The following is a 14,527-nucleotide window of genomic DNA, read 5'->3' on the forward strand; positions in this document are numbered from 1 at the left end:
GCTCTGGGGGTTGGTAAGGTTAGACCTTACTTGTGTGAAGCACCTTGAGGCAGCTTTGTTGTGATTTATTGCTATATGTACTGAATATAAATGTAATAATAAATGTATACGAACTTCTACTCAAAAACCCCACTTCCTGAAAAAAAATGGGGGTAAGTGGTCTAGTCTATGTGTTGATTCTGATCTCACCACATTCTTGGTCAGAGGCATTTTTAGCCTTTGAGTGTGTTTTGGGAGACTTTAAGGAAAAATGCTCCCATCTGCCATCTTTGATGTGGTGAGCATTACTGTGCCTTTATAAATGTAGCTTTCTATTTAGTGTCTTATTTATTTTTCATTTATTGTTTATTTGATGAGGACAATGCACATTAATGAACACTTTGTACATTTCCATGCCTTAGTGTAAATATGCCAGATTTAGCTAAAAGCTACTTTCCATCTGTAGTCCTCAGACACACAACAACAAACAATTACAATAAATAAATTAAAACTAAACATGAGATTATGTACAATACATCTCACCTGTGTTGACAGGTTTGATGGTTTTTGAGCCATTTTTGAGATCATTTTTAAAAGCACTCAGGGTGGGACTGTCTCGTATCCTTGTTGGAAGGCTGTTCCAGTTTGTACAACCCTTCACAGAGATGATGTTTTGTCCTGTGGCAGTTCGTCTGAGGGGCACCTCACAGTCCCCTCTAGAAGCAGACCGAGTCCCGAGGTTAGTATCTCTGTGTCTAATAAATTCCTCCAGAGGAGGAGGGGCTAGGCCATGGAGAGTTTTGTAGATGAGACAAGCACGCTTAAACATTATAAAGTTGTTAAAACTTAAAAGATGGTATTTTTAGCAAACACTTTGATGGCTTTTTTATAAAGTTGCTCTAAAGGTTTTAGTACTGTCGTACCAGCAAATGACCATGTTGTGCAGCAATATTCAATATGAGACAGGATCATACAATGAAGGTACGATCTAGCAGCATCAGTTGAAATACAAAGCCTGATTTGTTTAAAGTTTTGAAGGTTAAATCCAGATTTGTTCAAAAATGGTCAAATAAATATCAGTAGCTGGAAATACACCTTTAGGCAACAGAATATCCCGCTGAGCTCATTGTACAGCTATCTGTACAGAAAAATCCCTTTTTAAAACCAGTAAGACACATACACACACAGACACACACACACAGATGTCTGAGTCCTGAAACGCCTCACTCTGACTACCTGCATGATGAAACACATTGTCACTTTTATCTTACTCTCTTCATTGGCTAAATATTGATCAGTCATCAAAGTTTCTCATAGGCTGTTGTGGCGGTGGTGGCGAGTTGTTGCTGTTGCTAGGATCCTGTTGCTAGGACGGTTGCCATCTGAGAGACTCAGCAGGAATCATGTAATGAATCATGGATGGTTGATTTTTCTCTAAGCACCCTAATCTGTGATGCAGATGAGCCCGAAGCTCACCTCTGCCTTCCACCCAAATGAACCCCACCCCCACCTCTGGATGGGTTCATTAAAAAAAAAATCCAGTTTGGATTTGGAAGGCTGGCATTTCAAATGGTCCTGGGGTTGCCAGAGGGGGAACCCCACAATACTGATGCCAATTCTTATGCAAAAAGAGGAAAGTCAAAGGTCATTATCAGTTATTTGTTGAAGGAGAGCCACGGGGAGACCGGCCATGACCTCTCCTGACCCCCTGAGATTATTCTTAATCATGTGACTTGTGAAGTTCAGACAGAAACGAGAGATTCATTGTCATCACGCATCATCCAGATAGGCGAGGCCACCAAGAAATGCAAACTGCATCTGATATTTAAAGAGGTCAGATTTTGTTATGCAAGTTTGTTTTTTAAATCAACAATTTGCAGCAAAATATCATTGGAGGTTCATGCTAAACACCCTCACATTTAGAAAACAAAATTTACAGCTTGTTTTAGGCTTTTGTGACGTATGTCACAGAAGACACACCCACTGAGCTCATCTGATTACAGTCAACATCATCCGATGGAGACAGACAACAGGCTGTGGGCGTGGCCATCACAGCTTTTTCCTATTTAAAGGAAAATGCACAGAATCCTTGTTCTTATTAACTTGGACACTGGAGTTTTTTAGGAAACACGTCCTTCATGTTGATGTGGTATTTTTAGCTACAAACGTCTTTTTTTAAGACAGCTATAGCAACTTGCAGAAAAGGTGTAACATGATCTCTTAAAAACGCTGTTCACCTCTTGTTGTTTGATCAAATGTAATCATTTTGATTGCAGACAAAAAATAAATCAAATTTTAACCATTGTTATTGTGGATTCAAGAAACCTGCCACAGAGCACACGGAATGGCGAGTTAATTTTGACACAGCTGTTATTATTCCACATGCTACAGTGTCTTTAGCTTCTGAAACTCATGAAAAAGCCTCATTAGAATTCAGTAAAGGTCATCCATCGAGGTGCAAATGTGCTGCCGCAACTTAATCGCTGTGGGCATTTTTAATATCATGCTATTACACATGGCGCTTCTACAGGCCTGTGTTTAGCAGAGAACACAAGGAGGACGCACCCACCCCCCACGCGGGACATATTTATACCCATCCTGTAAAAAGAGGGCAGCTGCTCCTGATAAAGTGGCAAACAGTTACACTAGTCACAGAAAAACGCTTATTGTATAGACGCTGAACATCGTGCACATGAGGTAAGACGGCGTAAAAAGTCGTGATTACTGACAACAGCTGACAGACAGTATGGGCCTGCTGCTTTAATGGTACACTGCAGAAATATTTGTACACATCTCTTGGGTTTTCCTGCTACAGAAGCGATACGCTCTTTAATGTAATTGTATGTTGTATTTCAGGCTTGGCTCCTCCTCTTCCTGCTGTGCTACTACCCTTTTGTCCTTTGAGTATTCTGCAACATGTTTTTTCTCCTTCTTCAGGATCTGGTACTTTAAATATTAGAACCCTTTTAAACAAGCTAATATTAGCTATCAGCCCACAAGAACCCTTAAACACTGAAATGCTAGACAATAGAGGTGGGAGTATCGATCCGAATATCGATAATATTGATACCAATGCTGGTATTGATATTGAACGGTCCTCGTGTAAAAATGTTGATAGTCAAGCTTTTTTTCTCTCCCACACGCACTGACTGCTGCGCACGCAGATTCATCAAAGTCTACTCTCTGTCTGTAAGAGGAGCGCTGTGCTGTGTCACACAACACGGAGCAGCGCACCCTTGTATTGTGGTTTGTTAGCCCTCTACCTCAGGAGATTTTGTCTTAAGTTGTGTTGAGTGATATTTTTTAAACAAAAATGTTGATTGTGATAATAAAGTATTTTGTTGTCACGTACAATATTTGGTGAAATTCTATCCTAGATCTTTTGGATCCTTTGGCTCTATGAAGCTTAAGTATGAAAAAGTATCAGTATCAGTATTGATATCGGCGATACTGGGCCTGTATTTACTTGGTATCAGATCAATCCCAAAATTCCCGGTATCGCCCACCTCTACTAGACAAGAAGGTAATAATTCACAATACCTGTACATTAACTATCACTTATGCAGTTATCAGCAATAACTAACAGTTCATTAAGAGTTAATTAATGTATATAATATTTTTATTAGCAACACTCATGTTAGGAAACACTGTAAGAAGTATTATTAAAATTTAACTGAGCATTAAGTCCGTTTTTATTAATAATTTATTAATGTGTTCATCATACTTGAGTTAACACAGCAATAAACATTAACTGGCTGTTAATTGTTAACTAATGTGCATTTCACCATCTCTTTAGATGTCATTCATGTTCATTAACACAGTAATGATGTTCATGTTAGTTAATGCAGTAATAAGCATTAACTGACACTTAAATGTTAACAAATGTGTTTGTTAATCATTTTAATGGCGTTCATTTGGATTATGTAGCAAGCATTAATTAATAGTTAATTATAAGTTATCTAATTTGTTTAATAATGATTTATTTATGGTGATCATGTTAAATTATGCAGCAATAAGCATTTTTTAGCATTTAATAAAGTGTTAAATATATATTCACCATCATTTTAAATGTCATTCGTATTCATTAGCATCGTAATAAATGATTATTAACACCAAATGAAGTATTAACACAGTAATGGTGTTCATGTTAGTTAATGTAGTAATAGGCATTACCTGACAATTAAATGTTAACTAGTGTGTTTATTTATCATTTTAATTGTTCATTTGAGTTAAGTAAAAAGATTGGTTTATTAATGCTGTAATATAAAATATAAACTTATTCCTGTTCATTAACACAGTAATTAGTATTAATACTGTTTTTTTCATTATGTGTTTTGTCATGATTTGTAATGGTGTCCATGTTAAAGCAGTAATAAAAGTGGCCAGAAGGTACATCTGAAATGCAAGCCTAGATTTAATGTTTTGGTGAAAGAAAACCCTTCTCTATACCACTTCATCATGAAGCTGTATAACTGGGGATACAAAATGCAAAACATGCACTGTGCACAATTTCTCCAATCAAGCCTGTAGCCTCTTCTGGGTTGTCTGATTGTCTTGGTGGCTTTCCTCACTCTTCTTCTTGCACAGTCACTCAGTTTTTGAGAACTGTCTACTCCACACTGATTTACCATAGAGAGACATACTGTTTGTATTTCTTCATAACTGATGTAAATGTTCAAGACATATTCAGTGACTTGGAAATGTTCATGTATCCATCAACTGACTTGTCTGAAGAAAACTGGCAATTAAACTGATTATTTACAGGTATTATACCAAAGGCGCTGATTACTTATGTGACCCATCATCTTGGCTTTTATATTTTTAATTAATTTTTATCAAGTTGTGGAGATTTACATTCAGAGTCTAAGGAAGATAATTTAGAATTTTTTTTATATTGAGAAGCCTGATTTACTTTTTGCATTTGAAATGCCATAAACAAATTAAAATGCATGAAATACCAAGGGGTATGAATACTATATATATACATATATATACATATATATACATATATACATATATATACATATATACACATATATACATATATATACATATATATACATATATATATATATTGCTCCCGGTGTGTAGTGAGCGCCTTGTATGGCAGCACCCTGACATCGGGGTGAATGTGAGGCATGATTGTAAAGCGCTTTGAGCGTCTGATGCAGATGGAAAAGCGCTATATAAATGCAGTCCATAAATGCAGTCCATAATATGATGTGTTGCTCTGCTGTATGTTGAAAACTATTTGTTATTTTGTCCACCCCATTGTCGATAATGGGAACAAAATGTTTTTTTTGTACATTCATGTAAATGCATAAAAACATCTGCACTACTGTTTTATGTACTTAAATATATTCATCTGGGGAATATGTGGTTATTCATAGATCATTATTATGTATTCTGTTCTTATTTTGAATAAATATATAAATGTATTATTATGTGATGTCGTCCTATAAATTATGTTTGTTACTACGATTCTCACATTTCCTCACGTAAAGCTTTTGGTACTTTATTGTAAATGTGTCTGCAGCACTACATACAGCATAATGACACCGGCTGTGAGTTTCAGAAAATTGTTCTGATGTAAAGATGCAGACGTGCATGCTGTTCATTCACCTGCTCCTCTACACTCACACATCCTAAATCAAACAGCGCTCCGACGGCTATAATCAGACTGCCATCTGATGTTGGCTTCAAAGAGGTTCTGCTCTGTGCTGGTCCAAATATTCTGATCATATTCAGTACGATTACACATCACATGTTGTGTGTCTCTGCACTCATCTTGTGCAGCTTTTCGTGTCACATTGGTCTCATAGGAACAGGTGGTGCAGCGGGGGTCCAACAGGCTTTGGTACAAGTACAAGCATACTACTTGTTAGACGCACCCCTTGGAAAGGCAAACCGACCTCTGTCATAGCTTTCAAAAAAGGAGAAAATTATAACAAAATGGCATGTTTATTCTGTCTAAACATGAAAATGTATAAATGAACAAGCAGGTACACTCGTGCATGCTTAGCATCCCCCACTGGATATGTGTACTATGGCATTGAAATAATGTTGGACTGGGGAGTTTGGTGCAGTAAACACATTACACTGAAATTTGTCATTTGTGTTCTGCTAACCAGGTAATAAAACCCATGCATAAGAGACATGGTATTGAGACATATCATCCCAATGACCTTGACTTTCACCCAAGTGATTGACCTTGCCAGGGCAATTTTGGCCACATTTGGTTGAAATCTGGTTTAAAATAAAATTCCTTGACCTTGACCTTTGCAAAGAAGGACTTTTTATCAGAAATTTACACCGACAAACAGACAGACATACATGACTTTGGACCCAAAGATTAATTTTTGGCAAATTTGACCTTGCTGGTCAATTCCAGAATCAACCTCCAACCTGTGTGCAGGGTTAGTTGAAAATTAGAGTGAAAATTTTAAATTTTGACTTTTAACTCGCAATGATCCTGAGCCAAATGATTAAGGTTTAGCAAATTTGACCTTGCCTAGAATATTCCAGAACTCATCTCCATTTGTGTGCCGTGTTTGATGTAAATCTCATTGAAAGACATATTTTGACCATTGACCCCTATGGGCTTGACTCCAAGAGTTGACCTTTGTCAAATTTGACCTTGTCTGGGCAGTTGTAGAACCCAGTTTTACCAGAAAGACTGTGGAGGTAAGTTAAAATTTATAATTTAAACATATCAAGATAATGTACAGAATGATATAGAGTTTGGTGTAGTAGATTTGGTGGACATCCTCATCATTGCAGAGCGTAGAGTTGAGATGATCATAAATCCTGCCAATGGAAAAGGCAGGGGTGGAGCCTACTGAGGCAGTGGACAGGGAGTAACTGGTCGCAGTGGGGTGGTGGAGGAGGGGACATCTTGTCAGTGATTTGCAAACAGCAAGAGGTGCGTGAGAACATTGACATTTTAAGGAATGTGCGTGGCTCCTGTTAGTTGACAGCTGATGAGGAACTCCTGCTTCGTTTAGAGATCCAAGCTGATTCTGAGTGAATATTTAAAGATCTGTGTCTTCTGATAGAACTTACACTGTGCTGTATTGTCATATGTATGCAAAGTTGGGTGGAAATCAGAGTGAGGGAGGTGGGGGTGTGTGTCAAATTTTTGAACTTTGACCTAACAACCTTCAACTTTGACAAAACAAACCCTTTAAGGGCAATTCTGGTTAGGCCACCTTTGGTGAGCACTGAACAAAGGACCTGGAAGGAGTAGGGGAATAAACAAACAGACAACCCTAACTGCACTACCAAACTGGGATTTGGATTGGGATTTGGGATGAATAGAATACTGGCAGTTTTGCATTCAAAATTTAAAGAAAGCAACAAACGGGAAAACGTTGTTGTTCGAGCATATGTATAGATGCTTGTGGTGTCATAAAGCCAGATCTTTTAAATAGAAAAGTTAACAAGAAATGACTTCTGCTTCAAGTTCAGCTCAGAGAATCAGAGAATCAGAAGAAGTTTATTGCCATTGCCAATGAACAGGATTCACAGAATAGGAATTTGCTTTGGTATAATGGTGCAACATTAAGCAGAAAGCAATATAAAATGCTAAGATAAAATATGTGCTAAAATAAGATAAAATATGAAATATGAAAGGCTGTGTGCAACAGAAAAACAGAACAACAGTGCAGTGGGAGGAGTGCAATTAAAAACCAAAGTACATTTGTCTAAAGTGACCCGTGATAAAATGATAAAGTGACAGAGTTAAGCTTAAGGTGACTGAGTTATGAAGTGTTCATGAGTCTAACGGCGGAGGGGAAGAAACTGTTCTTATGGCGGGAGGTTCTGGTCCGGATGGACCGTAGCCTCCTGCCCGAGGGGAGTGGTTCAAATAGACCATGTGCAGGGTGAGAAGGGTCAGCTGTGATCCGACCTGCTCGGCCCAGAGTCCTGGAGACGTGCAGGTCGTGGAGAGATGGAAGGCTACAGCCGAATACCTTCTCAGCAGAGGCCACAATGCGCTGCAGTCTGTGTCTGTCCCTGGCTGTGGCCCCGGCGTACCACACCGTGATGGAGGAGCAGAGGATGGACTCGATGATGGCCGTGTAGAACTGCACCATCAGCTGGACAGGCAGCTTGGCCTTCTTCAGCTGCCGCAGGAAGTACATCCTCTGCTGGGCCTTCTTGATGAGGGAGCTGATGGTTGACTCCCACTTGAGGTCCTGGGTGATGGTGGTGCAGAGGAAGCGGTGACAGACCACAGTGGTGATGGGGCTGTTGGTGAGGGCGAGGGAGGGTGGGGGGGCTGTGGCTTTCCTGAAGTCCACGATCATCTCCACTGTTTTCTGGGCGTTGATCTCCAAGTTGTTGCTGCTGCACCAGGTCACCAGCCGGTCCACCTCCCTCCTGTCGGCAGACTCATCCCCATCCGAAATGAGTCCGATGAGGGTGGTGTCGTCCGCAAACTTGATGAGCTTTACGGAGTTGTGGCTGGAGGTGCAGCAGTTAGTGTACAGGGAGAAGAACAGAGGGGAAAGGATACAGCCCTGTGGAGATCCTGTGCTGACAGCCCGAGTGTTCGAGACGTTCTTTCCCAGCCTCACACGCTGACTCCGGTCCGTCAGGAAGTCTGTGATCCACCTGCAGGTGCAGTCGGGCACGTGGAGCAGAGAAAGCTTGTCCTGGAGCAAAGCCGGAAGGATGGTGTTGAATGCAGAGCTGAAGTCCACAAACAGGATCCTAGCGTAGGTTCCTGGGGAGTCCAGGTGCTGTAGGATGGAGTGCAGGGCCAGGTTTATGGCGTCATCTACAGACCTGTTGGCTCTGTAGGCAAACTGCAGGGGGTCCAGGAGGGGGTCGGTGATGGACTTCAGGTGGGATAAAACCAGGTGTTCGAAGGTCTTCATGACTACAGACGTGAGAGCCACAGGCCTGTAGTCATTAAGTCCAGTGACGTGTGGTTTCTTACTATGATGGAGGACTTGAAACAGACTGGAACATGGAATGACTCCAGGGAGGTGTTGAAGATCCCCATGAAGACTGGGGCCAGCTATAAAATACAATTCAAGTAGTGCTTGACATATACATATACATAGGCTTCTTGCAAACTAACAGTAACGGTAAAGTACAGTCACGTTTGCATCACTGCATCCATAAATAGTAATAATTATACTTGCAGTTTCATACATTGTTTTCATTTGTATAAATAACTATGCCAACCAAACTACAAACTACAAGTGTCTCTGAAGCTGAACATATTTCAGTCTAATATGTGAAATAGGAGGAACCATAATTCCAGATCAATCAATCAACTTTTTTCTTGTATAGCGCCAAATCACAACAAACAGTTGCCCCAAGGCGCTCCACATTGCAAGGCAAGGCCATACAATAATTATGAAACACAGTCTACGTCTAAAGCAACATAACCAAGGGATGGTCCAGGGTCACCCGATCCAGCCCTAACTATAAGCCTTAGCGAAAAGGAAAGTTTTAAGCCTAATCTTAAAAGTAGAGAGGGTATCTGTCTCCCTGATCTGAATTGGGAGCTGGTTCCACAGGAGAGGAGCCTGAAAGCTGAAGGCTCTGCCTCCCATTCTACTCTTACAAACCCTAGGAACTACAAGTAAGCCCGCAGTCTGAGAGCGAAGCGCTCTAATGGGGTAATATGGTACTATGAGGTCCCTAAGATAAGATGGGACCTGATTATTCAAAACCTTATAAGTAAGAAGAAGAATTTTAAATTCTATTCTAGCATTAACAGGAAGCCAATGAAGGGAGGCCAACACGGGTGAGATATGCTCTCTCCTGCTAGTCCCCGTCAGTACTCTAGCTGCAGCATTCTGAACCAACTGAAGGCTTTTTAGGGAACTTTTAGGACAACCTGATAATAATGAATTACAATAGTCCAGCCTAGAGGAAACAAATGCATGAATTAGTTTTTCAGCATCACTCTGAGACAAGACCTTTCTGATTTTAGAGATATTGCGTAAATGCAAAAAGGCAGTCCTACATATTTGTTTAATATGCGCTTTGAATGACATATCCTGATCAAAAATAACTCCAAGATTTCTCACAGTATTACTAGAGATCAGGGAAATGCCATCCAGAGTAACGATCTGGTTAGACACCATGCTTCTAAGATTTGTGGGGCCAAGTACAATAACTTCAGTTTTATCTGAGTTTAAAAGCAGGAAATTAGAGGTCATCCATGTCTTTATGTCTGTAAGACAATCCTGCAGTTTAGCTAATTGGTGTGTGTCCTCTGGCTTCATGGATAGATAAAGCTGGGTATCATCTGCGTAACAATGAAAATTTAAGCAATACCGTCTAATAATACTGCCCAAGGGAAGCATGTATAAAGTGAATAAAATTGGTCCTAGCACAGAACCTTGTGGAACTCCATAATTAACTTTAGTCTGTGAAGAAGATTCCCCATTTACATGAACAAACTGTAATCTATTAGACAAATATGATTCAAACCACCGCAGCGCAATGCCTTTCAGATAAAAGTATATGCACAGGGAACCTATGAACTTATTCCACATTTGCTCTTTAAATTTACTGTCTGTTTCAGAGGCAACTAAAAGTGATTTACATGTTGTTTTCCTTTCATTTCTTTATTTAACTCCATGTGTATTTTGTTACAAGTATGTGCTGATTGCACTCAGCAGGAGAAGGTTTGCTTCTTCTTCTTTTTTTTTACTTCAGATTAGCTCACAGTTTGCAGCAGCACACGGCAGAGGATTCGGGTCAATCAGCAGACCGTTGTTTTACTTTGTCGGCTCTCAGAAAAATCCCAGATTTAATTCATTGTGAAATCACACTCTCTTTGCTGATTTCTGTAGTGAAAAGAAAAGCTCAGAGGAAATTGCAGCGTTATTACATGAGCTGAATTTCAGGTGCACTTTTAAGTGCATCTGCCTTATACATTCAGCAGGAAAATTGTATTTTGATTTGAAGCTTCTGCTTTGATTGAAATGTTTCTGGAAATCATGTATCCTTCCTTTAAAGTAGATATACATTTTATTATTTTCACATGATCTGATCCACATCCTTTCAGAGAACACATTTACAGGGTATTCGGTGGGTCACAATCTGAAACCTTACTGCAAAAAGATGTTGAAAATTCATTCACACTACTTTAAAGCAGTGTTGCTAATTTAGCAACTTTGTCACCACATTTAGCCAGTTGTTTTTACCTTCCCTGGCAACTAAAAATCCTACTGAGCAATGAGCAACAAATCTGGCAACTTTTATCCAAACAAACTTGTCAGTTTGTAAATAGCTGAATATAGCAAAATTACCAAAAGTAAATAAATGCATAAATAGTTAGGTTCTATTTTCAGATAAGTAGACTACCCAAGGCACTTTCTGTTAAAAGCAGGCAACAGGCTGATTCTTGTGTATTTTGACCTGCTGAGTTCAAACATTGCTGTTGGCATGCTGTATCTTTATACGCTTTCACCTTCTAATTTGCATAACACAAAATTGTTGCCCATTTCGTCAAATTGCCCATAAGTTTACTTGTATTTGCATTAGAAACAGAAATAAAAGTTCTATTCTTATGTATTTTAACCTGCAGTATTGAAATATTGTTGTTAGCATGCTGTGTTTCTACTCCTTCACTGCCTAATTTGCATAAAACAAAATGGCCACCCAATTTTCCAACGTTTGCTTGTTTTTGCTCAAGAAAGGCAATGAAAACTCTTATCTTTGTGTTATTTGAACTGCTGAGTCCATAGTTTCTTGTTTGCAAGCTGTATCTTCTCTCCTTCATCCCTAATATGCATGAAACAACATGGCCACCTGCTGTTTTCATACTTTGTAGAAGCTTGTTCTACAAAAGAAATTGATAACAATTTTCCCCCATGCCTCTGCTGCACAATCAGGCCTACAAATGCATGTATTTGTCAGTCTTACGTATCCTGGCCTGTAAACGTCTCCTGCGGATTTAAAAATCACAATATCATTATTTTCATTCCTTGATGGCATGTGAATGCCTCTTGTGTATTTTTCATCACAAATGCTGAACAATATAATGATAGTACTATGTGAAAACCTATATAACTGGCTCAGTACAGCACAGATAATGTATACAGCTTCAACACCAGAGGGCTACTGCTTTCGACACCACAGGGCAGGCCTCATTGGCCAGTGGCCAGGTACATGGTGCCACAGTGACTCAACAGCAGCAGCAGCAGCCACAGGATAGACGTGGTCAATCAAACTGCATTGTTCCCTGATATATTTGTGGAGTTCATCCTTTCACACTCATGTTAAGGAGACTCTGAGATACTTTGTTCATCTATATCTGTGCATGTTCATGTTCTAGTGTGTTGTTTTGTGTGGATAAGTTTCAATCTTGTGGTATTGGTTTTGTAGTATAATATATTATACTTATTAGCACTATTTGTGTCATCTCTTGTGTGCTGATTCTCTTTATATACACTGTGTTAGGTTGCCAGTGTCCCTTGTCACTAAACTGATTTGCATATAATCTTGAAAGTGTTAGGTAGTAAGTCAATATAGTTGAATCTCTGTGTTCTCTAGCATTTAGGTTTACTTGCATTCATCACTTCAACTGTGGAGTAACTTCCTCTTGTTAGCACTTTCTCTTGTTGCATACTTCAGTGGTGATCAAAACATTTTGACTGTTCTCAATACTTATTTAGGTAACAATCTCCGTTGCCTTGAATTGAAAAATGGAGGCATTAGGCAGCATGAAACAAGATTCTTCAGTGGATGGCGATGTTTGCATCATTTGTTAAGACTGCACTAAAGAAAATCTTATTCAGGGTAGTGACAAAGGAAAGGCTACATTGCAGGATAGTGCAAGAGTCCATCACAAGCTCAAAGATATGGAGAACAAATTCATAACCGAGAGGCTATTGAGTTCTGATGAAATGTCTCTAAAATGGCATAGATCTTGTTACAGTTGATTCACCAACAAGACAAATATTACTATACTAGAGAAAAGGTCAATGTCTCAAGACACCAAGGAACCCATTGCAGATCCCTCCACTGGTCAAGCTGCAAGACTCAGAAGTGCCTCCAGTACTTTCAAATGGGCCCTTTGCATAAGGCTGACAATACTCTGCACAATGTTGAGACCTTCAAGATGATTGAAAAGATACTAAAGGCTGCAGAGTTTGATCGTGATCTGCACATTGCTCTTGCTGGTTGTGGTGATGTCATGGCAGCAGAAGCAAAATATTAGAACAGTTTTACCCACATTTGACCTTTGGAGACATGCATATTTATCCAAGAAACGTGTTTAGGAGTAGGGATAGAGCTTTCCAACAACAATATTTAAATTCAGCAGGTTAAATTACATAGAAATATATGCTGTATTTTCTCATCGAAAGCAAATAGCACCACACTTCTGACAAATTTGATGAAGTGGGCGGCCATTTTGTTTTATGGAAATTAGGGGCGAAGGACTAAAGATACAGCTTGCCAACTCAGCATGTCAAAATACATAGAAGTTTTATTTTCTCTTCTAATGCAAACACAAGCAAACTTTTGAAAAGCTTCATGAAATGAGCAGCAATTGTGTTTTATGAAAATTAGGAGCGGAGGGGTAAAGATACAGCTTGCCAACAATATTTGAATTCAGCAGGTCAAAATACATAGAAAAGGGGGTTTAATTTGCTTTTATAGTACATATACAACCAAAATTGTGGAAATTTTGATGTAATTTGTAGCCATTTTGCTTTATGCAAATTAGGGGGTGAGGGGGTAAAGACACAGCATGCCAACAGCAATTTTTGAATTCGACACGTCAAAATGCATAGGAATCAGTCTGTTGTCTGCTTTTAACAGAAAATGCCTTGGGCACTTTATACAAGCTTCTTTTCTGAAAATGGAATGTAATAAATAAAACTGCTATATAGTCATCACCAATCTTCCTCACCCCATACAAAGTGGTAAACAAACAAACATGCAACCACCGGGGAAGCTCTCGATCTGATGTCCATTCAAAGTTTTGAGCATGCAAAAAATTTCCAACGGACTCGCCGGGCATCACCTGACATCAGCTGACAAGGAACACATTTAACGAATGAGAAAATGATTTGTACAGGATAAAAATAGACACATACGTTTCCTCACTCCGCCACAATGTGACAGCTGCTGTACAAGGTAACTCAATAAGTTACAGATATAGACTTGGCTCAAGGAAAAGTTCTTCAAACACAACTAAATCAGCTGAAATACATATAAAAAAATGGATGCTTTGTTGCTGTCATAGGTACATCAACAAAGTATTGAGCAAAGGCTGTGGATACACTTATGTACAAGTGATTTCTTAGTTTTTTATTTTTAATGAATTTGCAAAAATAAAAAAAAACATTTTTATGTTGTCATTATGGGGTACTGTGAGTAGAATGTTGAGGTAAAAAAATGAATTTACTCCATTTTGGAATAAGGCTGTAACATAACAAAATATGGAAACAGTGAAGCGCCGTGGATACTTTCCGGATGCAGGGAATATTCCAGCAAGACAGCATTTACTGTATAATCAGATTTTTAACATGACAATTTTTAAAAAAGCATGCTAATCAAGTTTTGTAGT

General features: G+C 39.1%; 1 long non-coding RNA gene across 1 annotated transcript; it reads left to right on the top strand.

Annotated features, from left to right (window-relative positions):
- The first annotated feature begins 4,007 nt into the window (after positions 1 to 4,007).
- Positions 4,008 to 13,620, top strand: LOC117508461. Its single transcript, XR_004560099.1, has 4 exons — positions 4,008 to 4,019; positions 12,287 to 12,292; positions 12,461 to 12,466; positions 13,233 to 13,620. It is a non-coding gene; the product is annotated as an uncharacterized LOC117508461 (long non-coding RNA).
- Positions 13,621 to 14,527: the final 907 nt, after the last annotated feature.

The sequence above is a fragment of the Thalassophryne amazonica genome, chromosome 1, assembly GCF_902500255.1.
Source record: "Thalassophryne amazonica chromosome 1, fThaAma1.1, whole genome shotgun sequence".
In the NCBI taxonomy this organism is placed as follows: domain Eukaryota; kingdom Metazoa; phylum Chordata; class Actinopteri; order Batrachoidiformes; family Batrachoididae; genus Thalassophryne; species Thalassophryne amazonica.